This window comes from Haliotis rufescens, unplaced genomic scaffold, assembly GCF_023055435.1.
Source record: "Haliotis rufescens isolate VD_foot unplaced genomic scaffold, xgHalRufe1.0.p SCAF_3, whole genome shotgun sequence".
Lineage (NCBI taxonomy): Eukaryota > Metazoa > Mollusca > Gastropoda > Lepetellida > Haliotidae > Haliotis > Haliotis rufescens.
This window is the reverse complement of record NW_025964001.1, coordinates 20668266-20695194: the sequence shown is the minus strand read 5'-3', so window position 1 is coordinate 20695194 and position 26929 is coordinate 20668266. Positions and strand designations below refer to the sequence as shown.

The following is a 26929-nucleotide window of genomic DNA, read 5'->3' as shown; positions in this document are numbered from 1 at the left end:
GTATTTGTAGTAGTCTTAGGATAATATCACAGCCCGTAAGATCCTTTTTATATTGACATATGCAGTATCAACAAGGCATGACAGATTAACTATAGTCATACGAGAAAAGTGGGTGCTCTTTGACTTCTTTAGAGTAGTATATATATTCATATATATGACAAATAGCTTGTAATAATATTTACCCTTTTGTGTTGGTCAGTCTCAATTGAAATGCACCTGAAACATTCAATTATATCAGTCACACAATATTCACTTCATTGACACAAGAATGTGCATTCTCCGAATACCTCACGCTCACAAACACAAGCAAAACTCTTTATCAACAGCATAAGTATCTTTCTCCATCATCAAATTGATGAAAGAACTTCTCCACCTTTCTTCTGATACAAAATTTAAAAACTAACTTCAGTGTTACCTTTTCATATGTTGATCTAGAACAATTTCCTAGAGGCAGAAGTATTTTATTAACAGCTATACCAACAGTACTCTTACTATTTGTGAGATATATTGTACAGTCAGTAAGTGTACGCCATTATCTATCTGAATAACACCTCCTTGTTCTCCCACCATTGTGTGCTAGCTTGGCCACAATAGCAGAAACAAGGCATAGGAAGCTCCTCACAAGGAGCACAATAAAAAAGAAGTGAAACTTCATGGGAAAAGCAAATACGGCTGCTATCCCTCGCCTTCTCTGTAACAAGGGCTCCATGGTAAATATCACAACATCTCACAAGACATCAAGGTAGGTAAATACTTTCATACATATATGGACAAGCGGGGATATGATCTCGGGGTTATAACAATAAGTGGAGGTTATGACAGCCCGGCCAGCAGTGAGTGATACTATTGTTGTACTTAAGTGGGGCCCAGTGTTAGGCCGGATAGCCCAGCAGTAAACGGATGAGAGGTAGTGTCTCTGCCACCAAACTGGGAGCTTGCTGGCTTTAAATCAGGGATTATGAATGGTTCACAAATCCAATTATGTTGAACATTTCATGACTGTATATCGCATAATATGACATAAATCTTGTCACCTATTTTTTATATGCTCTTTCTTCTCAAACATAAGTATATTACCCACACACTATAAAGGTGACAAGTCCATTTCCTGTTGTTCTTATGAATGGATTGTTTCAGTTGTTTGCGGCTAGTGACATTAAGCATATTCTGTTTCCTCTTATATTAGAAATGAATATTATAATGGTCTTATGTATACAGTATACAGCTGGATTTTTTTGTATGAATACATCTAATATGATGATTGTGATGAAGTGCCTTGTGATGCCAGTTTTTCAGAAAATGGATTCATTACCAAATGTGTAAAAATACTTGTATGTATAAGGGTGTAATGACTGATTCAACTATAATATATAGTTGATTCAACAATAATCAATACGTCTATGAAGATCATTAACATTTAATAGTTTTGATATACTGCACATAATCAAAGAACACCTAATTCTTTCATATTTATTACATAGCATGACAGATTAACTATCGTAACTATTGTCATATGAAAAAGTTGGGTTTTCTTTAACCTCAACAATAACTTCACATTTGTCTGCTTATTTAATTATTTACAAAAAAAATGTAAATAAAACTTTGAGAACAGTGACATCATTCAGCGCAATGATGAAACACAAGCCTTGCCAATCAGGAAACTGTAGTCCATCAGTGGGTGTGGCCTAATTTTTTCCAATTTATGGAAACATGACATATATGCCAAAAAAAGCTTGGTTAGCCAATGAAATGCCATGGGATCCCTTGCATGCATACATCTCTGTTCAGTGGAATACATGCAGCTATCAGTCTGTTAAATGAGGCGGTGATGGTAGTATTCACATATACCAATATTGTCCTTATGAAACATGATATGTAGACAAAGATAAAAACATAAAAATGAGCCAAAACTGTAAACAAACGTTTATTGCTGATTTATCCCACAAAGTTCCGTTAAAGAGTTATTTCCCCTTAGTTTTTGCATGATTTAACTTAAGGTTGAGATTAATATTGATTGAACAGTTTCCCACTAGAGGAATATTTGAAGTCATCTGTTTGCCATTTCCAATTATGCCCTGTTAATAAATCTGATTCTTCGACCAGATTTTTTTGCATAATATTTAAATAAATGAAAATTCATTTTCAAATATCTAAAGAAACTGATTTATCTCCTTTCTGCATGAAACCATGACAACATAACTGGAAATAGAGAGTAGTTAAAATATGCTAAAGACACACATGCACAGGAATCAATTAAAACTTGGCAAACTAACTTAACCCTTGATGTGCCAAGCACAAGGTATTTCAAATGGCTAGCCTGTTGCATAAGAGACTTTGATCACAGTCAACTGATGTCATGAAATGTTTAGCTGATATATTTTTTTCAAGAAAGTATCTGGTGATAAAAGTCATGAAATAAAGAAAATTCAACATCCTGCTACTTTATACAAAATACATAAATAATTCATATCTTAACAGATTTGTTAAAATATTGGTAGTTACTTTCATCACTACTAAAAAGAAAGAATGATAATGGCGGACTAATAGACCAAATTGGTGACACAATGACACATTTTTGTTATTGCTCTGCTGTTTAGGTACAATTTCATTCTGCTGTTTAGCAACAAATCCATTTGAGGAGTTGATAGACTAGATTTACCAAGAGAACATGCTATGTTGCATATTTTAATATAATATGATTTCTAAAGATATTAACTGTATGATTTCACATATGTAGCATATTTCCACAATCTATTAAAATCAGATCTTAGTTTTCGCTACCGCTAAACAAAGATCTGAGGACATCCCATTACGGGTCACGTCAGAATGACCTTTCGCGAATTTTAACCGACCAATGAAATGACTGACAAGAAATCGACATTAGCCAATCAGAAGGCAGCTTTCTCAAGCTTTACGACACTAGTTTCAAACTGGCGACTACGCTTCGAAACATATCTTGACGTATTCTCGATTAAACAAATTTAAACTGATAAGAACATCATTCTGGAATGGCTTATAGATGGCCTAGATTGTATGGATATAATCATAAAACCTGTAATTGTCGTTCGGAATACCCCGTGTTAAATATTTCGCGGTTGCATGATCACTTTCATGATCTGGTAAGCGATGCTCTGATTGATTGGATGAAAGGTCGTTCTGACATGACCCATAATGGGATGTCCTCAGATCTTTGATTAGCGATAGCGAGAACCAAGATCAGATTTTAATGAGATTGCATATTTCCATTGAGAGGTATTTCAAATGTGCATCATTATCGATGAATGTTTGTTTAAATGACAACTCTTGCACAATGTTATCCAATACATGTACTGGTGTCTCCAAATTTACAAATACATGTATACTACTCAAACAAAGTCAAGGAACACACTACACACACAATGTGGCTGCGAGTGCATTGCCTAGGTTGATGAGGGGTGGGTCCAGACAATACACTAGACCTGATTAGATCAGAATTAAATGGCTGACCTTTGCATGGATGTTGAAGTATGTCTGTAAACTCCTTTTCATTGTCTGCATAGTCTAGAGATGAGTGAGTGAGTGAGTGAGTGAGTGAGTGAGTGAGTGAGTGAGTGAGTGAGTGAGTGAGTGAGTGAGTGAGTGAGTGAGTGAGAGTGAGAGTAGTCGAGTGAGTAAGCAGGGTTTAATAACACAACTTTCATCATCTGTGCCTCCACATTTATTGGAGAAAACAATTCATATGAAGAACTGTATGTATTAAATACAAACAAATTACATTGATAAATATTTCTCTACAAGAATAATAATCAGAGATTACCATAATTGATCCCTGTGATCATATCCATGAAATACAAGTAATATTGGCATAAATGTTTTACAACTTAATCCCACGACAAGGCTATATGTTATTTAGTCAGTTCAAATTTTGTTGAAACCCGTAACAATGTGAAACAATCTCCAACCTAATGTCAATACGTGTCATAGCTTCTATTGAGAAGCTGTCAATGGAATCCTATATAATATCTGGAGGGCCATGGATTCTCTCCTATCCGTTGGGCATGTCCGTGGCATGGGGAGTATGTTGTGACACCGCTGATCCTGTCTGTCGCTCCCACCGCACCTACATACTCTGGGAGGTCCTTCAAGAGCTGGGTAATTAATGAAATGACAGGGAAATACTCCTATGTCATGAAGGGAGGCAAGGGGCAAAGCAATTGTTATGTCATGTCAGAATTCCATCAATGGAATTTTTGTCCCATTGGCTGAGGTAGGTGGGGAATTAATACTGGTTGATCTTTAAACTTCCATCTATCTAGATGATTAATTCCCTGTAGGGGACAAATGTAACAAAAAATGTGCTAAAATATCCTCAACAGGTCGATAAACTTACCAGATATAACTCTTAATTCACTGTCTGATAAGGGCTTGTCAATCCTTGGTGAAGTTATGAATGAACATACATATCTATTTTTTTTTATTGTAGAAACATAGAAGGTAAATTATTTTTAAGCATATGTTAGCGACTCCTGATTTTGTTTAATCATTTTTTAATTGCTAATCATCAGACAGGGATAACAAAGGGGTGTATGATAATGTGTTTATGACCAGTTACATTCCTCCCAGCATGGCCACAGAAATGTGTAGTATTGTTATAGTAGGGTGCACCATTCACACAGCACTCTTGTAGCTGATCTTCAGATCAGGAGGTTACAACCATATTGATCACCAGAAACAGCCACGATATGTGTGAAGTTACAGCTATCCTTGTCTAGGCAACACATTAGATAAACACATGTTGAAATATACTTATTTGCAAGAAACATATTTGGTTAAATAAGCCAGAAGTGTTTTAGGAATAGATGGCAACTTTTTAAGGTGCATTCCTGTTAGGATTTCATGGCTAAATAGGATCCCAGAAGCCCCCGATTGTGTTTACAGCTGAACTAAACTGAGGATCAGGTGGCTGCAATGTTTGCACTAGAGGTGAACTAAACTTATTATTGGGAGGTTGAAATGTTTGCCCTAGAGCTGAACTAAACTGAGGATTGGGTGGTTGCAATGTTTGCCCTAGAGCTGAACTAAACTGAGGATTGGGTGGTTGCAATGTTTGCCCTAGAGCTGAACTAAACGGAGGATTGGGTGGTTGCAATGTTTGCCCTAGAGCTGAACTAAACTTATTATTGTAAGGTTGCAATGTTTGCACTAAGAGCTGAACTAAACTGAGGATCAGGTGGTTACAATGTTTGCACTGATTACTGATTACTGTAGTAATGCTGAGACTGTCTGGGGCTGATTACTGTAGTAATGTTGAGACTGTCTGGGGCTTATTACTGTTGTAATGTTGAGACTGTCTGGGGCTGATTACTGTAGTAATGTCCAGACTGTCTGGGGCTGATTACTGTTGTAATGTTGAGACTGTCTGGAGCTGATTACTGTAGTAATGTTGAAACTCGAGCCGATAACTGTTGTAATGTTGAGACTGTTTGGGGCTGATTACTGTAGTAATGTTGAGACTGTCTGGGGCTGATTACTGTAGTAGTGTTGAGACTGTCTGGGGCTGATTACTGTAGTAATGTTGAGACTGTCTGGAGCTGATTACTGTAGTAATGTTGAGACTGTCTGGAGCTGATTACTGTAGTAATGTTGAGACTGTCTGGAGCTGATTACTGTAGTAATGTTGAGACTGTCTGGAGCTGATTACTGTAGTAATGTTGAGACTGTCTGGAGCTTATTACTGTAGTAATGTTGAGACTGTCTGGGGCTGATTACTGTAGTAATGTTGAGACTGTCTGGGGCTGATTACTGAAGTAATGTTGAGACTGGAGCTGATTACTGTTGTAATGTTGAGACTGTCTGGGGCTGATTACTGAAGTAATGTTGAGACTGTCTGGGGCTGATTACTGAAGTAATGTTGAGACTGTCTGGGGCTGATTACTGTAGTAATGTTGAGGCTGGAGCTGATTACTGTTGTAATGTTGAGACTGTCTGGGGCTGATTACTGAAGTAATGTTGAGACTGTCTGGGGCCGATTACTGTTGTAATGTTGAGACTGTCTGGAGCTGATTACTGTAGTAATGTTGAGACTGTCTGGAGCTGATTACTGTAATAATGTTGAGACTGTCTGGAGCTGATTACTGTAGTAATGTTGAGACTGTCTGGAGCTGATTACTGAAGTAATGTTGAGACTGTCTGGGGCTGATTACTGTAGTAATGTTGAGACTGTCTGGGGCTGATTACTGTAGTAATGTTGAGACTGGAGCTGATTACTGTTGTAATGTTGAGACTGTCTGGGGCTGATTACTGAAGTAATGTTGAGACTGTCTGGGGCCGATTACTGTAATAATGTTGAGACTGTCTGGAGCTGATTACTGTAGTAATGTTGAGACTGTCTGGAGCTGATTACTGAAGTAATGTTGAGACTGTCTGGGGCTGATTACTGTAGTAATGTTGAGACTGTCTGGGGCTGATTACTGTAGTAATGTTGAGACTGGAGCTGATTACTGTTGTAATGTTGAGACTGTCTGGGGCTGATTACTGAAGTAATGTTGAGACTGTCTCGGGCCGATTACTGTTGTAATGTTGAGACTGTCTGGAGCTGATTACTGTAGTAATGTTGAGACTGTCTGGGGCTGATTACTGTAGTAATGTTGAGACTGTCTGGAGCTGATTACTGTAGTAATGTTGAGACTGTCTGGGGCTGATTACTGTAGTAATGTTGAGACTGGAGCTGATTACTGTTGTAATGTTGAGACTGTCTGGGGCTGATTACTGAAGTAATGTTGAGACTGTCTGGGGCCGATTACTGTTGTAATGTTGAGACTGTCTGGAGCTGATTACTGTAGTAATGTTGAGACTGTCTGGGGCTGATTACTGTAGTAATGTTGAGACTGTCTGGAGCTGATTACTGTAGTAATGTTGAGACTGTCGGGAGCTGATTACTGTAGTAATGTTGAGACTGTCTGGAGCTGATTACTGTAGTAATGTTGAGACTGTCTGGAGCTGATTACTGTTGTAATGTTGAGACTGTCTGGAGCTGATTACTGTAGTAATGTTGAGACTGTCTGGAGCTGATTACTGTAGTAATGTTGAGACTGTCTGGAGCTGATTACTGTAGTAATGTTGAGACTGTCTGGAGCTGATTACTGTAGTAATGTTGAGACTGTCTGGAGCTGATTACTGTAGTAATGTTGAGACTGTCTGGAGCTGATTACTGTAGTAATGTTGAGACTGTCTGGAGCTGATTACTGTAGTAATGTTGAGACTGTCTGGAGCTGATTACTGTAGTAATGTTGAGACTGTCTGGAGCTGATTACTGTAGTAATGTTGAGACTGTCTGGAGCTGATTACTGTAGTAATGTTGAGACTGTCTGGAGCTGATTACTGTAGTAATGTTGAGACTGTCTGGAGCTGATTACTGTAGTAATGTTGAGACTGTCTGGAGCTGATTACTGTAGTAATGTTGAGACTGTCTGGAGCTGATTACTGTAGTAATGTTGAGACTGTCTGGAGCTTATTACTGTAGTAATGTTGAGACTGTCTGGGGCTGATTACTGTAGTAATGTTGAGACTGTCTGGTGCTGATTACTGTAGTAATGTTGAGACTGTCTGGAGCTGATTACTGTAGTAATGTTGAGACTGTCTGGAGCTGATTACTGTAGTAATGTTGAGACTGTCTGGAGCTGATTACTGTAGTAATGTTGAGACTGTCTGGAGCTGATTACTGTTGTAATGTTGAGACTGTCTGGAGCTGATTACTGTAGTAATGTTGAGACTGTCTGGAGCTGATTACTGTAGTAATGTTGAGACTGTCTGGAGCTGATTACTGTAGTAATGTTGAGACTGTCTGGAGCTGATTACTGTAGTAATGTTAAGACTGTCTGGGGCTGATTACTGTTGTAATGTTAAGACTGTCTGGAGCTGATTACTGTAGAAATGGAAATTGTGCTCTTGAATGGGCAGGATTAATTGGGAGACTAAATTAGAACACTGAACAGGTGTATAAAACCAGTCAAATCTTACGCCTATGATTGAGGTTTCTAACTTTGAGCTGGACAAATTTCATTCAAACATGTATTTTAAATCAAGCAAATGTTATCGATACCATCCATACAAAATATAACTCTTGATAGTGAGAGTGAATTTTGTCCTTACACCACACTCAGGAATATTTCAGCTTTATCATGTTGTTGGCCTGTATATAATCGAGTTTGGACCAGACAAACCAGTGGTTGATATTATGAGCAACATCCCACATCATTGGGGTATAATGGCACACAATAATCCAAGTCACGGAGACTGATCATCAGATCCATTTTATGACGCCTTCTATGACAGACAAGGATAACCCAACCCAGAGTGACACCTTTACTAAAATGACACTGAAATCTCCCATCCTTCCTGACCCCAAAGAAATTGAAATAGTTGCTTAAGGCAACCTTAAAGAAATAAAACTTTCAGTTTAAACCAATTACACCATTACAGCTCAAAATAACAAACAAAATATATTCTGGTTGATAATATGGCACATTTCAATTATCTTATTAGTTTTAAACAGAAAAAAAAAAGATTTTCTATTCTGTTCCCTTGATATAATATCTTAACATTCTCATCAAGCATAATTTGCTTGTCACACACAGTTTACATCTAGGGATACAAACCCTTATAAACATTCACCAAAACTCAGCTAAGATTAGTTTTAAATGACATTACCACATGCAGTGCATAATGCACAGTCAAGTTAGTTTAAAACTGTCCAAAAAATATGAATTGAAAAACTTGACATTTGATTCAATACGGAAAACAATACTTTTTCCCAAACATAAACAGCTATTTCCGCACGTGTAAACGTCAATAAATATCATGTACTGCTTACCTCCATGCACAACTTGCTACACATTCCAATTAACGCCAACCGGTATTTGAAAAACAATCCCAAAAACTTAAAAAATTCAAATTCTGACATATCCTTAAACTTCACAAATATGAAATTGGAAAACTTAATTGGTCTGTTCCCATCTGCCTGTTTTGTTTGTCTCATAAATTACCACTGACAAGTACAATGTGATAAGTTGCTTCATTTTGTTTGAACATTCGGAGAAAGTTACGTAAGAGAACAGTTTTTAGTGTTCCTACTATCTTAAGGGGCACCTGCCATTATCTGTCTGCTGTACTTTAAGCTGGCTAGGTGTTTTGAGTGAGTGTATTAGCACTGATGGAAGGCAAGTATACCATCAGTGCATTCAGATAAGGATGAAATCAATGTCCTGTATGCTTCTGTTGAGAGATCTGCATATGCTTGTCAGCTCACTCAAATAGTACACTTTTTACTAGAAAGGTTAAAAATATAGCACATATTCTATTTTCAAAAAGTTTTTAGAAACTAGGAAAATATTTGTTTTGCAGGTTCTTGTTATAAAAAAAAGGCATGATATGTTGGTGTTCAGTTTGAAAAATTATCTCTGATGTTTGTTTGTGCTCTCTGTCAGAATACTAAACCAATGCACTCTCAACTGCACATAAACTATTCTGCTTTCTGCTTTAGTACCAAATATTTGTGCACTCTTTGAATTAGCATGTCAGACATTTAATTCTGCTCTTATTATGTCCAGCCTTGTGTTCTCTCTCAATCATGATGCCAAATGTTTGTGCTCAATCAGTATGCCAAAACCTATGTCATCAATCATTATGCCAAAGCTATTTCCTCTCTTTCACTATCTTGAACCTTAGTGCAGTTATAGAATCAGTACATCAAACCCTGGTGATGTGTTAGAATCAGTACACCAAACCCTGGTGATGTCTTGGAATCAGTACACCAAACCCTGGTGATGTCTTAGAATCAGTACACCAAACACTGTTGATGTCTTAGAATCAGTACACCAAACCCTGGTGATGTCTTAGAATTAGTACACCAAACCCTGGTGATGTCTTAGAATCAGTACACCAAACCCGGGTGATGTCTTAGAATCAGTACACCAAACACTGTTGATGTCTTAGAATCAGTACACCAAACCCAGGTGATATCTTGGAATCAGTACATCAAACACTGTTGATGTCTTGGAATCAGTACACCAAACACTGTTGATGTCTTGGAATCAGTACACCAAACCCTGGTGATGTCTTAGAGTGAGTGAGTGAGTGAGTGAGGTTTTACGCCCCTTTTAGCAATATTCCAGCAATATAACGGCGGGGGACACCAGAAATGGGCTTCACACATTGTACCCGTGTCGGGAATCGAACCTGGGTCTTCGGCGTGATGAGCGAACGCTTTAACCACTAGGCTACCCGACCGCCCCTGATGTCTTAGAATCAGTACATCAAACCCAGGTGATGTCTTGGAATCAGTACACCAAACACTGTTGATGTCTTGGAATCAGTACACCAAACCCTGGTGATGTCTTAGAATCAGTACACCAAACCCGGGTGATGTCTTAGAATTAGTACACCAAACCCTGGTGATGTCTAAGAATCAGTACACCAAACCCGGGTGATGTCTTAGAATCAGTACACCAAACCCTGGTGATGTCTAAGAATCAGTACACCAAACCCAGGTGATGTCTTAGAATCAGTACACCAAACCCGGGTGATGTCTTAGAATCAGTACACCAAACACTGTTGATGTCTTGGAATCAGTACACCAAACCCTGGTGATGTCTTAGAGTGAGTGAGTGAGGTTTTACGCCCCTTTTAGCAATATTCCAGCAATATAACGGCGGGGGACACCAGAAATGGGCTTCACACATTGTACCCATGTCGGGAATCGAACCTGGGTCTTCGGCGTGATGAGCGAACGCTTTAACCACTAGGCTACCCGACCGCCCCTGATGTCTTAGAATCAGTACATCAAACCCAGGTGATGTCTTGGAATCAGTACACCAAACACTGTTGATGTCTTGGAATCAGTACACCAAACCCTGGTGATGTCTTAGAATCAGTACACCAAACACTGGTGATGTCTTAGAATCAGTACACCAAACACTGGTGATGTCTTAGAATCAGTACACCAAACCCGGGTGATGTCTTAGAATTAGTACACCAAACCCTGGTGATGTCTAAGAATCAGTACACCAAACCCGGGTGATGTCTTAGAATCAGTACACCAAACCCGGGTGATGTCTTAGAATCAGTACACCAAACACTGTTGATGTCTTAGAATCAGTATGCCACAACCTGGTGATGTCTTAGAATCAGTACACCAAACACTGGTGATGTCTTAGAATCAGTACACCAGGCCCTGGTACTCCCTTAAAATCAGTACACCAAACACTGGTGATGTCTTAGAATCAGTACACCAAACACTGGTGATGTCTTAGAATCAGTACACCAAAACCTGGTGATGTCTTAGAATCAGTACACCAAACACTGTTGATGTCTTAGAATCAGTACACCAAACCCTGAAGATCTCCCTCAGCTTGAAATACCTTTATTCCTCTAATCAATATGCCAAACATCACCCCTTCCTAAATGAAAAATTAAAGATGTAACATGTTCCTGGTGTACAACATAACATGATAATATTCACGAACTATGGGAATGAACAGAAAAAAATAATCTCCAAAAGCAGTACAAATACTGATAATTCTTTGGCCGTGTAACCCTGCAGTATCAGTGACTTGTTCCCCTTACATACGATACTCTGTGTTCAGCACTATCGTCTTCTACAGTACTATTTTTTTCCGAAGTAAATCATCATTAAAAGACAATAAATAAACAAAAAATCACAAGGAAACAAGCAAAAATAGCAGCCACAAAAAACCTGCAAGTGAAGCATAAGAGATATTCACCTTTCAAAGTGAATGCTATAGTGTTTAGTCTACAGGCCTTCAAGCTTGAATAATTAAAGGAAAACAAGATGTATACAAATGTGAAGGTGATGTTCCTACTTTCTGCACAAGTTGAGCGTGCACACCTACAGCAGCTGAAGCTATAGAAGGATAGGATGCATATCATACAAACGCATCCTGGACCCCGTGACCACCAAATCTGGACTGCACCTCCTGTAATAAGCACAGCCACAGGTGTGTAGATACAACATGGTACAATTTGCCAGGTAAATATACTCTTCTCTGTATAATGATCCATTTTTAGGTCAGTTACTAGATATTATGTGGACATGTGAAAATTACAAGGCTTCAGGGCAGAAGAACAGACAGACAGAACTGATACAGACAGAAGTAATAATCAACACATAATGAAATTTGTTGGTCACTTACCACGTTTTATATATGACAGGCTGAATGCCAGTTAGTGCCCACTTGAATAAGTTATCATGCTTGGATCATGGTGTTATTCTTGTCTGGATTTATCAGGGCATGAATAGTGGCCAACTGACCTACGAGGGGCGTTCAATAAGTTTTGCAACTTCAATATAAGACCAAGTTGAAGAATATCTTTTGCACTTTTATTTTTCAATATAATTTCCATTCACCTTTAAAAAACTTATTCCATTTGTCCTCTAAGCTTTTAATACCACTTTTATAGAAATCCACAGATTGGCCCTCTAACCACGCCTCTGTGGCAGCCTTTATGTCCTCGTCATCCTGGAAGCGTCTTCCACGGCTGCTTTTAGCAATATTCCAGCAATATAACAGCAGGGGACACAAGAAATGGGCTTCACAGTTAAATCACCCACCCTACAGCCCAGACTTAGCCCCCAGTGGCTATTTCATGTTCCGGCAAATGAAATCTGCCCTACATGGAAGACGCTTCCAGAATGTATTGAGGTGAATGGAGATTATATTGGAAAATAAAAGTGCAAAAGTTATTCTGCGACTTGGTCTTATATTGAAGTTGCAAAACTTATTGAACGCCCCTCGTAGGACTCGTTCCACAATGCGATCATAGCGCTACGACTATCGTAAGTCTATGTAAAAATATGTTACGATCATCTCAGCGGTAAAACTTCTTTGAAGAACGGGGCCCTGAATATCAAAATGGCTGGTGTCTATGAGTGATGAAATATAATTACATGAAAAATGTAAAGCAAGTACTTTGTCCAGTCTAGATTTCTACACTTCTTAAATTGAAATAAGAGATTCTCTGGGCTTCTCTTATTATATATTAAAAGACAATTAAAAAAAATAATCATAAAGACTTTTAGGATTATTCCATCCATAAATTGACAGGACACCAACAATTGTGCTTCACAGATCATACCCAAAGGGAATCAAACCACTGTCTTCAGCATGACAAGCTAACGCCTTGTATGCACTTGGTTAGACCACCCCTGGCTTTAATCCAAGCTGAATATTAAGCCAAGCTGTGCACATGTGCCATCCTAGACTGAATGATACAAATGTTTGGTGCCAATTCATGTCTATAGGTCACAGATCTGTACAGTAAAACAACATTAGCTCAGGTTTTAAACACAACAGTAGAACTTCCGTGATGATCAAGTCTGTGACCATCTAAGTTGTGTACTATATCTAACATATCAGGGTGTGAGGTGGTAGGAAGGTGCTGATACTGCAGTTAAAGGGCCTGCAAGGCATTGAATAACAAATATATAGCCTACCTGCGTGGTAGTCCAATGGAATATGAAGCAGTGCTCAGATGAACTGGGTGTATGATGGCATAGAAAGAAAGAAAACTGAATGCAGGATTTATTCATGTAGAAATTGTGATGAACCTGTATTCTTGGGTGAGTGAGAGTTCAAATTTAAAGTCACATCAACAGTATTTCTACAATAATGAATTCTTCATTTCTTTTTTTAAACTTCATAGGACTTACTTCTGTAAGGGAAGAATTGTGGACAATATAATTGAACATAGGTTAGGGTCAGGAAATAAATGGGCATTTTCTTCTTTATTGAACTATCTATTGCTTTTTATAAACTTTGCAGGCTTTACTACTAAATTGGAAGAATCATGTAAAAAGGACAAGCACCGGGACAGGGTCTGCAAAATGATTTTCAGTACTAAAATTGAAACAGAAATCTGTGTGAGACCATTCAGCAATCAGCAGCAATTCAGAGCTGATAAATGTTGTGATATTACTAGATTTATGAGTGTAATCAAAGTTCATAGTCAAAATTTAAAAAAAAAAGACATGTTCAAACCCAATGCATACCAATTTACACATAGACTCATACATAAATGGCTACATGAACATAATAAAATGAAATTCAGTTAATTTATTGACCAGACCAGAAATAACAAAAGTGGAATCATTGATCCAATGGTGCTCACTTGTCAAAACATCAGTAAAACGTTTCCATCAAAATAAAGTGACTGCTTCAAAACTAAGAAAGAACTGCCTTATTAAAAACAATATGAGTCAATGAATGAGGACATCCACAGTAACTTGCACTATAATACAATCATATATATATCACTGGTAGGATGCAAATACAATTTTGTGTCAGGGATCTTCCAAACCAGTGGATGATAGTGTCAGCATCGATCTAATCCATCGTACCAAATGCATCTTGATATCTTAATGGGTTTCCATTTCTTTCCCTGTACCAACACCCAAGCAAAGGGCACTGCCACCACAAGCCCTATGCGACCCAAGGATGAGAGAGGTTAAAGCCTATAAATTACCATTTCACAGCACCTCTTTGGTAGTCGTTCACAGAGGGCTCCATGCTTGGCGTTAGACTAGGAAGAAATGGTAAGCAAGCATTACAGTATGTTGACTGCTGTGTTACCAAGTTATGAGAGGCTGGCGCTATGGGCAGCGGAACAGGTGGTTCCCCCAGAGCTGGGCAGGGAAGTCAGGTAGAGGGTTATCGCCCAGCAGATCCCCGCCACTGATGAAAGGCAGCACGAAACCACTATATAACAATGTTCATTCCTGCTGTCGAGACTGATAGTGCTGGAATGTCTACAGGCTCAAGTTTCATACCCCTTGGAGTTCTTGCAGACTAGACTGGCACTGTTGACCAGACTATAGGCATCTTCAATCAAAATATCACCATGTATTATCATATTTAGTGGTAGCCTCAACCATCCAATTCATTGTGCAGGATGTATTAATTACACAGGCCTTAATTAAAATCATTTGAGGAACCCTAGGGTATTGGTTTATCATTCATGAAAGTGAGTGAGTGAGTGAGTGAGTGAGTGAGTTCACACACTGGTACAGATTGCTTTAACAATAAAAAAATAAATATTTTCTGATGATAAAGTATCATTATTAGTTAGATACAAACCAGGTCTAGGCTTTTTTTAATATCAAGTTCCGATCCAAATCAATCCAAGAAAATCCTGAACAATGCATTTTTAAATGTTGTATTTCAACCGACCTGACCAAATCTTTTACTATTTAAATCTGTAAACCACAAACCAAACACATCTGATCTTAAAGGAGCCAAAGCTACGTCCGAGTGTGAGTGAGTCAGTGAGAGTTGGTGGTTGGGTGGGGAGAACGTGTCCAAGATTCATCAGTGTCACTAAAAGGTCCATGACACAAGGTATACTTTAATCAGTGGAAACCCCTTTTTCCCCCCAAAGTTCCTAATCTTCTAGACAAGTGCATCTGAAACGTTTATTGTGGCATTAAGAACCAACAAACCCAGATGCCAGGGAAAAAGTTTCTTTTCCAGTCAGAGGTCTGTTTTTCTTCTGCCACATAAATATGGTAATGTACAGTTAATGCAGTTTCTGCTCTGCTTTATAAGTGGCAAGTCTTCTCCTCACTGTTGAAACCATGTTTTGTCCCCAATAAGTGTCGCCCTTGGTCTCATTCTATATAAATATAGGGGCTGTGTATTGCCTGGCATTTTGTATTGCAATACATAAGATAGCTACACGATAAAGGACAATGAAGAATGAAGCGTGGTTTATTTCACGATAAAACATTGCTCCATCATGACTTCTTTTCTGAAGATTCAAACATGTGTTTGCAACTTGATGACGTCATAAATTGAGCAACTTTATTTTTGAGAGGGAAGTGTCTGGTGAGTTGTTCCCCATAGATGTAGCTGGGTAAGGTAGATAAATGCAATAGCCAAACAATCGCATCCAAAAATGAGAGACATGACAATCGGTTTGGGGAGAAACGGTACAGATAATCGATGTGCAAATTGTGAGAATATGTGGGAAAGACCAAAATTACCCCCCGCCCCCCCCCTGTTCATAAAATGAACATATCCAACATTGCCGAGGTCGGATTCTATTCAGGGAGTCATCATTATATAAATATGGGTAAATATTTTTAAAGCTTGTACATTTTATTAGCATCCTTAAATAGGCAGTACATAATATTGATATTTCATATAAGAAATAAACGACAAGTGGGATTTGCCCCTCCGAGTGGTTTATTCTCCCTGCAGTGTTTTATTGTACAATAAACAACTCCCACTCTATGTTTATTTCTTAAATATTGCGATACTTAGGTTTGTGTTATGGTACGTATTGCAATATATTGCCATTAAGATACTGCTGTGTTTTCTTCTACATTCGAACCACCCTTTTCTTGACCAAAATAGAGCCATATGTTGTTTTCATATGTCCCATGTTTTTCAAGCATTGGGAACTATCTCTAGTGGAGAGGCACAACAGACATTTGTAACCATAGTACACCTTGATCAAGCGCATTAACACAGTGACAAATAGCAGAGCGTAAAAGAAATATTATTCATCTGAGATTAGCTGTACCAGGAAGATTTTAATTAATTTTACTAGTGATAAAACCCTAAGAAGTATTTTCACAACATACCGACCCATTTATATTTTATGGCAAGATGTCTTCATAACTATGTTCCTCTGATAGACCGCAGATGATTGCCTGTCACAGGAAGGGTGATTCAGGGTCAGCAGGGGAAAGCATTGTAATGATGGACACTTCTTTATTGTTCTGGTTCTGGTTATTAACATAGCAGATTTGAGTGAGTGAGTAATTTTGATTTACCTTTGAACAATAGTTCAACTATAGTGAGTGAGTGAGTGAGTGAGTGGGTGAGTGAGTGAGCTTAGTTTAGCTTTGAACAGTATTTCAGCTATAGTGAGTGAATGAGTATCAATAGTTTTTTATGAGCGAGTGAGTGAGTTTGGTTTAGCTTTGAACAGTATTTCAACTACAGTGAGTGAGTTTGGTTTAGCTTTGAACAGTATTTCAACGATAGTGAGTGAGTGAGTTTGGTTAAGCTTTGAACAGTATTCCAACTACAGTGAGTGAGTGAGTTTGGTTTAGCTTTGAACAGTATTTCAACAATAGTGAGTGAATTTGGTTAAGCTTTGAACAGTTTCCAACTACAGTGAGTGAGTGAGTTTGGTTTAGCTTTGAAGAGTATTTCAACAATAGTGAGTGAGTGAGTTTGGTTTAGCTTTGAACAGTATTCCAACTACAGTGAGTGAGTGAGTTTGATTAAGCTTTGAACAGTATTTCAACAATAGTGAGTGAATTTGGTTAAGCTTTGAACAGTTTCCAACTACAGTGAGTGAGTGAGTTTGGTTTAGCTTTGAAGAGTATTTCAACAATAGTGAGTGTGTGAGTTTGGTTTAGCTTTGAACAGTATTCCAACTACAGTGAGTGAGTGAGTTTGGTTTAGCTTTGAACAGTATTTCAACAATAGTGAGTGAGTGAGTTTGATTAAGCTTTGAACAGTATTTCAACGATAGTGAGTGAATTTGGTTAAGCTTTGAACAGTTTCCAACTACAGTGAGTGAGTGAGTTTGGTTTAGCTTTGAAGAGTATTTCAACAATAGTGAGTGAGTGAGTTTGGTTTAGCTTTGAACAGTATTTCAACGATAGTGAGTGAGTGAGTTTGGTTTAGCTTTGAAGAGTATTTCAACGATAGTGAGTGAGTGAGTTTGGTTTAGCTTTGAACAGTATTCCAACGATAGTGAGTGAGTGAGTTTGGTTTAGCTTTGAAGAGTATTTCAACGATAGTGAGTGAGTGAGTTTGGTTTAGCTTTGAACAGTATTTCAACTATAGTGAGTGAGTGAGTGAGTTTGGGTTTAGCTTTGAACAGTTTTTCAACTATATATAGTGAGTGAGTATCAACAGTTTTGTATGAGTGAGTGAGTCTTGTTTAGCTTTGAACAGTATTTGAGCCATAGTGAGTGAATGAGTGTCAACAGTTTTTTTATGAGTGAGTGAGTGAGTTTGGTTTAGCTTTGAACAGTATTTCAGCTATAGTGAGTGAGTGTGTGTGGGTTAAAAGTTTTGCGTGAGTAAGTGAGTGAGTTTGGTTTAAGTCAGTATTTCAGCTATAGTGAGTGAGACATTCCTGTGATTAATATCATAAGCATCGATCCATGCAATTGGGATCGATGACATGCATCAACAAAGTCAGCGAGTCTGACCTCCCGATTTCGTTAGTCGCCTGTTATGACAAGCATAGTTGCCTTTTACAGCAAGCATGGGTTGCTGAAGACCTATTCTACCCCGAATCTTCACGGGTCCAGAGTTCAGGGATCCTGGTTGGGTGGGGACACTGGACCACGTGGCACCTTTGACCAATGGGCCACTTGGGTTCCCTTAACATCACTGAAGCACAGTAAAGTCAAGTGTGCAAACTGCTGGGTATGAAAACTGAAAACGTATGGGCTGATGTTCATTAATGTGCTCCTTTGCTCATAAATCAGTCATCATAGATCATTTCTAACATTTTAGAAAGAAAAGCTGAAGTTTCCCTTTTCTAAGTGAACAAACCAAATCAGTGCATATCTATTACACCAAAACCAACCACTTCGTAAAAATGGATTCAAAAGGTGACTTCAAGTAACCTGAAATTATTCAGATATTTAAAAATACAATTTAAGTGCATGTGGACTCATGCAGCACTCAATAAAAAAACCTCAAAGGTATTCTGTGAGCAAAGATGCAGGATACAAGATAAGGAGCGGGGCACTCTTTATATTCGCCATACATGTTACGCTACATATTTTACAGACATTATGATAACCAGCTAGCTTGGGTTGGTCAAATCAAACCAAAACAAATTGGGTTTTATTTTTGATGACGTTGGTTCAGGTGATTGAGTGGGAAGAACAAAATGCTGATGCTGTCTAAAATGCAGGACTTTTTATAATAACATGGTTATGTATACTACTCAAAAGAAGTTAAAGAACACCCGATTCTTTCCTATTACTAAAGTTAATCTAAAGAACACCTGATTCTTTCCTATTACTATAGTTAATCTAAAGAACACCCAATTCTTTCCTATTACTATAGTTAATCTAAAGAACACCCAATTCTTTCCTATTACTATAGTTAATCTAAAGAACACCCAATTCTTTCCTATTACTATAGTTAATCTAAAGAACACCCGATTCTTTCCTATTACTAAAGTTAATCTAAAGAACACCTGATTCTTTCCTATTACTATAGTTAATCTAAAGAACACCCGATTCTTTCCTATTACTATAGTTAATCTAAAGAACACCTGATTATTTCCTACAAGTATAGTTAATCTAAAGAACACCCGATTCTTTCCTATTACTATAGTTAATCTAAAGAACACCTGATTATTTCCTACAAGTATAGTTAATCTAAAGAACACCTGATTATTTCCTACAAGTATAGTTAATCTAAAGAACACCCGATTCTTTCCTATTACTATAGTTAATCTAAAGAACACCCGATTCTTTCCTATTACTATAGTTAATCTAAAGAACACCTGATTCTTTCCTACAAGTATAGTTAACCTAAAAAACACCCGATTCTTTCCTATTACTATAGTTAATCTAAAGAACACCCAATTCTTTCCTATTACTATAGTTAATCTAAAGAACACCCGATTCTTTCCTATTACTATAGTTAATCTAAAGAAAACCTGATTCTTTCCTATTACTATAGTTAATCTAAAGAAAACCTGATTCTTTCCTATTACTATAGTTAATCTAAAGAACACCAGATTCTTTCCTATTACTATAGTTAATCTAAAGAACACCAGATTCTTTCCTATTGCTATAGTTAATCTAAAGAACACCAGGTTCTTTCCTATTACTATAGTTAATCTAAAGAACACCAGATTCTTTCCTATTACTATAGTTAATCTAAAGAACACCTGATTCTTTCCTATTACTATAGTTAATCTAAAGAACATCCGATTCTTTCCTATTACTATAGTTAATCTAAAGAACACCCGATTCTTTCCTATTACAATAGTTAATCTAAAGAACACCCGATTCTTTCCTATTACTATATTTAATCTAAAGAACACCCGATTCTTTCCTATTACAATAGTTAATCTAAAGAACACCCGATTCTTTCCTATTACAATAGTTAATCTAAAGAACACCCAATTCTTTCCTATTACTATAGTTAATCTAAAGAACACCCGATTCTTTCCTATTACTATAGTTAATCTAAAGAACACCTGATTCTTTCCTATTACTATTGTTAATCTAAAGAACACCAGATTCTTTCCTATTACTATAGTTAATCTAAAGAACACCGGATTCTTTCCTACAAGTATAGTTAATCTAAAGAACACCCCATTCTTTCCTATAAGTATAGTTAATCTGTAGCATTACTTCTGTGGGATAAGCTTTCTCTGTGCTAGGTGTCGCAGTAACTAGAGACCATATACCACAGTGCTGTACAATTTATCAATTAGCATTACAATTTTAACAGTTACTTAAATGCTTGATTATTGTTGTTGAACATTATCACTTTTCTAATCCATCAAAGATAGATCGGTCAGACAAATAAAAATAATTTTATACTGTTTTGATCAAATCCTTGACCCAAAATACCCCAAAAAAACAAAAAACTGTCACCACCATCAGTATTGTTGTGAAAGGGCCATTTGCTATAGGAGAGTGAGTGAATATGGTTTTACGCCGCTTTTAGCAATATTCCAGCAATATCACGGCGGGGGACACCACAAATGGGCTTCACACATTGTACCCGTGTCGGGAATCGAACCCGGGTCTTCGGCGTGACGAGCGAACGCTTTAACCACTAGGCTACCCGACCGCCCCTGCTATAGGAGAGATGCCAATAATGTTGATAATGGTACATAAAATATATAATATTGTCTTAATCTCACTGTGTTGTTTGTTCTATCAACATCTTAAAGAGTTTAATTATATATTTCTTACGTTTGGTGCCATTTTAGAAAGCCCTAGGATCCAGATTAATAGCTCAGTAATATAATAGCATGCAATCTTATCAGCACAGCATAATCCCAATACACATCAGCACAGCATAACCTTCCCAATATCCCTTGATACAACTCCCTTCCACGTAGTGCTACCTTGGGATTCTGCACAGGGCACCCCTTGGCTCCCCCAAATTCAAAAGAAATTTCCCTAAAAAGTGCCATCGTCCATTAAAGTTAATAAATAAACAGATGATATTTAATTCCCAGTGACAGGACCATATTTTCTCGAGTATAGTGAAAACCTTTTTTCTCCAAAAATCCATGTAGGAGGGGTGCGCATAATACACTTGCACAGTAAATTTTCTCTGCATTTTTTGTAAACTGTATCAAATTGCAAAACAGATACATATCAGCAGGGTGTATCATTACAAACTTATCTGAAAAGGACTTTAATATATCTGAGACTAATTGCTTGCAGCAAAAAGATCTGATAAATTCTGCCAGTCACATTAGCTTGCATTGGGGGGTTACGATGATGGAATGTCTCCTGCGATACACGTTATCCTGGGTCAGGGCCCATACTATCTCATGCATCTTATTGAAGTGGATTTTAAGTTACACCTATATTTCAAAATAAACTACTCAAAGGATGGGTTTATCTTCAATTTTCAGGCAACAAAATTCAATTTCTATTGCTGTTTAAACTGGCTTGCTGCGTAAGTAAGTATCCCTCTGAATGGTGTGGTGAAAGAGATACATGTTTTACCTCCATGCAAACGTCAAAGTAATAGGAATATCTATTTAATCAAAGGTGGGCATACATAGGTAATATTTGTTCAGAAAACAACTTCATTTTCAAGTTATTTACTCATGTAAAAAACGATGCAGTGGAGAAACTATGTGAATGTATATAGTTTTCTTCAACATAAAACATATGCATCAGTACAACTTATTTTACCATGAATTTCGAAATTACTTGATTTTGATTGGTCTATGAGAGGTTTCAAATCATAATAACCACCTCTGATTTGTGTTACAAAGCAAATTGTTACCTTGACTTTGTATCTTAAAAAATATGTTATGTGAGTGAGTGAGTATGGTTTTACGCCGCTTTTAGCAATATTCCAGCAATATCACGGCGGGGGACACCAGAAATGGGCTTCAGGCATTTACCCATGTCGGGAATCGAACCGGGTCTTCGGCGTGACGAGCAAATGCTTTAACCACCAGGCCTGTGGCCTTTCATACAATAAAGAATTGAATTGAACTGAAATTGATTGAAACAGTTGATTCCTTGAAGGCTTTGCCACGGAAGCAAATATTTACAGAAAAAAAGATCTTCTATCTCAATCATTGTTGTGGGCATTTTGAAATAATGATATGTACAATAATAGGTTACAAACCTTAGTTTTGGTTACCACAAATATACAAAGTATCAGTATGTGTGGCAACAGATGTTGGAAAGTAAACATGATAGAAATCTACAGAGGGAGTGTATTTCCAGTCATGGGGTCAAAAATGAGCGTGAAATTTGGCTCCTTTCTATATCCGACTGTGATGGCATATCCTTTGCATCAGTGAGCAGTGTAACATCATAATAGCGATGTGCGGTGAATACTAAACCTTGCGAGGCTTACTTCATTTTCTTTAGGGGTGCTAAGTAGCATGCCATACACTTTCAATGCCTAGAATATATATGAGTAAAGTACAATGATGTAGAACAACAGAGTTTGAGCATATACAGTGCCATACTTGGTTATAGGCTAGCATCTGTGCTTCCTGAATTCAGATTGAAAACCCACTCTAACAAATCAACCCCACCAATGCCGCTTCACTCAATATCTTAATACAAATTTGTGTACTTATATTGCACTAGCCTCTATACTCTTGTTGCATGCTCAAAGCGTTATCATTATTACCCTGGTCCATGGATCAGAGTGCACTCAGTTTTTGTTCTCAGCTCCATGGGGAGTATACTATCCAAACTGGCTTGTCAGGCGAAGTCACATTACAATCTCATCCTATGAGGTACTTATTTATACTGCTAGGTGAGCAGAGGCATATATCGAACAAAGTCACTTGCCATGTGCTTCATTGTGGGGCGGGGGCACGGGTGGCCCAGTTGTCTAAGGCACCGCAATTCACTGTGCAAAGTTGTGTCCCTTGGGCACGCCAGAAACCTATGATTGTGGCCCTGATTATGTTTCTAGGCTTGTCAGCACCATACCCATGCTCGTGGGTTTCACCGAAGTGGTTGTTGATTACAACATGAAGTTCCAAACAATCTTGATTCTTTATTCTTTTCTTATTCTTGTGTCTCAACTCTCATGTACAAACATTAGATTGACTGTAACAAATAGAAAGGATTTCATTGAGTATATGGCTTTTGAATTTTCCTAAATTTACACATTAACTTCATAATACAGCAGTAATACTAGGTTGGGCTTGTTTACTTTACAAAGGCACGAACATTTAACAATAAGGTAAATTACAACACAAACCTGGAAATTGCACTAAGTACATAATAGTCCAATAAAATGTACAGAAACAATGCCTTAACTGCACTCAAAAAACAGGAAGCTTAATATTTCATATACCTTTCATAACTTTAGGCCATGAGAATATTCATGAACAAAGTTAAAGTCTAGGGTGTATTTCCATGAGCCAAGTCTAAACCAGCCACAAACCCTCAATTATGAGTGAGTGAGTGAGTGAGTTGGGTTTAACGCCGCTTTTAACAGTATTCCAGTTATATCACGGCGTGCCAGCTTAATGTGTGAGGAAAGCCCGAAGTGATGCAGGTCTAAGACGTTTACCACTTTGGTGAAACCCACGAGCACGGGTATGGTGCTGACAAACCTAGAAACATAATCGGGGCGAACCGGGATTCGAACCCACAATCATAGGTTTCTGGCCCGTGCCCCCCTCAATTATGAAGAATTAAGATACTGTGTATGGTAGAAATTAAGAAGATGCATTTATAAACAAATTCCTATTTATGAATTTTCGAATGAGTGACTAAATGTGCCTTACTATTACTTTAGACCTCACTGGCTCCTAGCATGACTTCCTCATGCATGCTGCTAAAGCACATGGTGACATGACCACACCAATCTGTGCTTAACTCCCTTCTTATTAAGGTTGATGTAAAATTGGCACATCATCAAAAAATGAAACATAACATTCAAACCCAGGAAATTATATAAACATCCTAACCATAACAATTATTTAATATCGTATATTGCTGTTGTTATATGTAATACATAATTTGTGGAAATTCTAGAAAGCAGATTTGATACCTCCTTAACCAATTAAGCTATCATAACTGATAGAAAACAGAAATAAACTTGCATCACTTTGGGCTTTCCTCCCACATTAAGCTGACATGCCGTGATATAACTGGAACACTGTTAAAAGCGGCGTTAAACCAAACTCACTCACTCACTCACTCATTGTGGGGCATGGGTGGTGGGGAAACCAAGTGGTTAAAGCATTTGCTTATCACTCCAAATGAGTGAAGCCCATTTCTGGTCTCCCCTGCCGTTATATTGCTGGAATATTGCTAAAAGCAGCATAAAACCATACTCACTCACTCACTGACTGAAGGGCAGGACCGAAAACTTAGAAAGTAAAGCTGCCGAACACAGTCACTCATCCAACTACTCTCTGTGAATGACATTGCTTAAAACCTAACCTGTTTCGTGCCACCACTGACATCAAAGAGTTCTCGTTTAATTTTGTCATTGGAGAATCGTGATAAACATGTTGTGTTTTATCTAATAATAAAAAATATATCATGTATGTGTATCATCCAACAAGCATGCATCCTTTCCCTTATTCTTAAGGAGACTATAGTGAGTGAACGTGTCGTTAATGCTGCAGTCAGTTTTATTCCGGCTACTAATTACCAAGTCTGGACCAGGCAAATCTGTGGTGGCTAGCATGACTCCCACGTCAGTTTGCTCTTTCATCTAGCATGTAGCACTGGGGACCTGTTTTGCCTTGGGATCCAGTCAGGTTGATAGTAAACTAAATGACGACACATTCCATGACATATATGTCTCTAACAGATCCCCAGAGGACGGTAGTTTGGGTGCATTCAGTCATCTGTGTGGCCTCCCACTCATAACAACAGGCCTTTTGCATGTAATAGGGCTTCAAGTTCCTTGCATTGTGCAAAATATCATAAATGAAACAGGGCAGTTCTCTAAATACCTATCTGCATAGAACACACCTAAATTTTTCTGAACATATTATCGAATCAGGAGGTTCAATTGCCTTGAAAGCAGATGACATCAACAATGATTTAATCTTGTCACCATCGCATTCCAGTGCAAATATTTTCTCGGCAGTCACACAGGAAGAAAATGTTACTGAACATATTTCAGTTTGGTTCAAATGAATTTAATTAAAAAACAACTTCACATTTGAATGCACATAATGCATTCCACCCAAACAAAACATTCATGCAGAATAAATATATATCTTGTTTGAGTGTTAAAAACATTATCAGTGCAAAAATGCCTACGACTGAGAAGTTATTTCTTAATGCAGCTGATCATGATCACCAATGTCTTGTTGATTGGAAGGTATACTGAATGGGCACAATCTATATAATAAAACCGCCTCCGTGGTCTTGTGGTAGAGCGTCCGCCCGGAGAGCGGAAGGTCCAGGGTTCGATCCCGGGCCGCGTCATACAAAAAGACGTTAAAAGATTGTACTTGTTGTTACCCTGTCTGGCGCTCGGCATTAAGGGGCTAAAACAAGGACTGGTCGGCTCGGAGTCAGTATACTGTGTCTGAGTGGGGTATTCATGTTAAACTGCGGCATGGTATCTCAGTGAGCTAGCACTATAAATCGGCATCAGGTCCGGACTAGTACAAGCAGCCACACACACACATACACGTGCATGCACGTCGCTATATAAGTGCAATAATCTTGGATGCGACGTTAAACCCAATTTCACCTCACCTCACCTATATAATAAAGGGTTAACTATTTCAGGGTATGAATATTCAGTCTTGATAGAGTTAACGTTCAGGCACACAAAAACGTCTGGCCTGTTTCACAGGCCAACTAAGAATTCCAGACAGCAGTCATAGTTGCTGTCCAACCTCACACAATCCGACTTAATCACCATATTTAAAATATTGTCCTTGTTGGTTTTATCACTGGCAATGCAGTTAGTCAGAGGAAATGACAGATCTGACCAGTCTCTGTTTACCAGATTGATAACATTGCCACCGTTGTATATATCTTCTTGTAGACCTGCCGCCCTCACAGAGTATACAAGTCCATCATTTAGTCATACACATGCTGGTATCCATAGGTCTACCTCTTTGGGTTGCTTGTTTACGTCTGTAAGTGTATGGGGTCAGTTTTATATGAAGACCCTACTGACACTGTAAATATTACATTTACACAAATACCTTACATAGAGACCATATTTCCCATTTTTTAAAAGAAACTGGCCAGCATTTAGTTATCAGCTGATCCAGGCACAGCTAAGGGATGCAACTTCAGTGAATAATAGCACTTCATACTAATGGTCCAGCAGTACTCCTATCTTTATATGAGTACAAGGTATGTTTAATCTGAGGTTTAATCTAAAAATATATTAGCTCAAGAATACAAAAATGAGAAGTGGAAAAATTTGAAAAGCCAGGCTCTATTATTTCACTCTAATGAGTGCTGAGGTGTTTTTTTACTACTGCCAAGTCTGAAAACCCCATTTAGAAAAAAAATATATCACAAATTGTTTTCATACATATCTCGAGACAAGATATTAAACTCACCACGACAGCAATTCTAAATAATTGTTCGGGATTTATGACAATGAATTATAATTTTATTTTTTGGGAAATGCCTACCGACCATATGTTTACACAAAAGGCAAATAATACACTTGAAAAGAAATTATTTCTTTTCTTTTTTCAACTTCCAGAACAAATAAAC

The 26929-nt window shown here is 37.9% G+C and overlaps 1 protein-coding gene across 2 annotated transcripts in view; it reads left to right on the top strand.

Annotated features, from left to right (window-relative positions):
- The first annotated feature begins 605 nt into the window (after positions 1-605).
- The window catches only part of LOC124137071 (delta-like protein D), a 194661-nt gene continuing 168337 nt past the window's right edge, over positions 606-26929 (top strand). For both annotated transcript variants that reach the window (XM_046503213.2, XM_046503212.2), the window contains exon 1: positions 606-742. The gene's annotated coding sequence lies outside the window, so the exon portion shown is untranslated. The remainder of the gene's footprint in view (positions 743-26929) is intronic.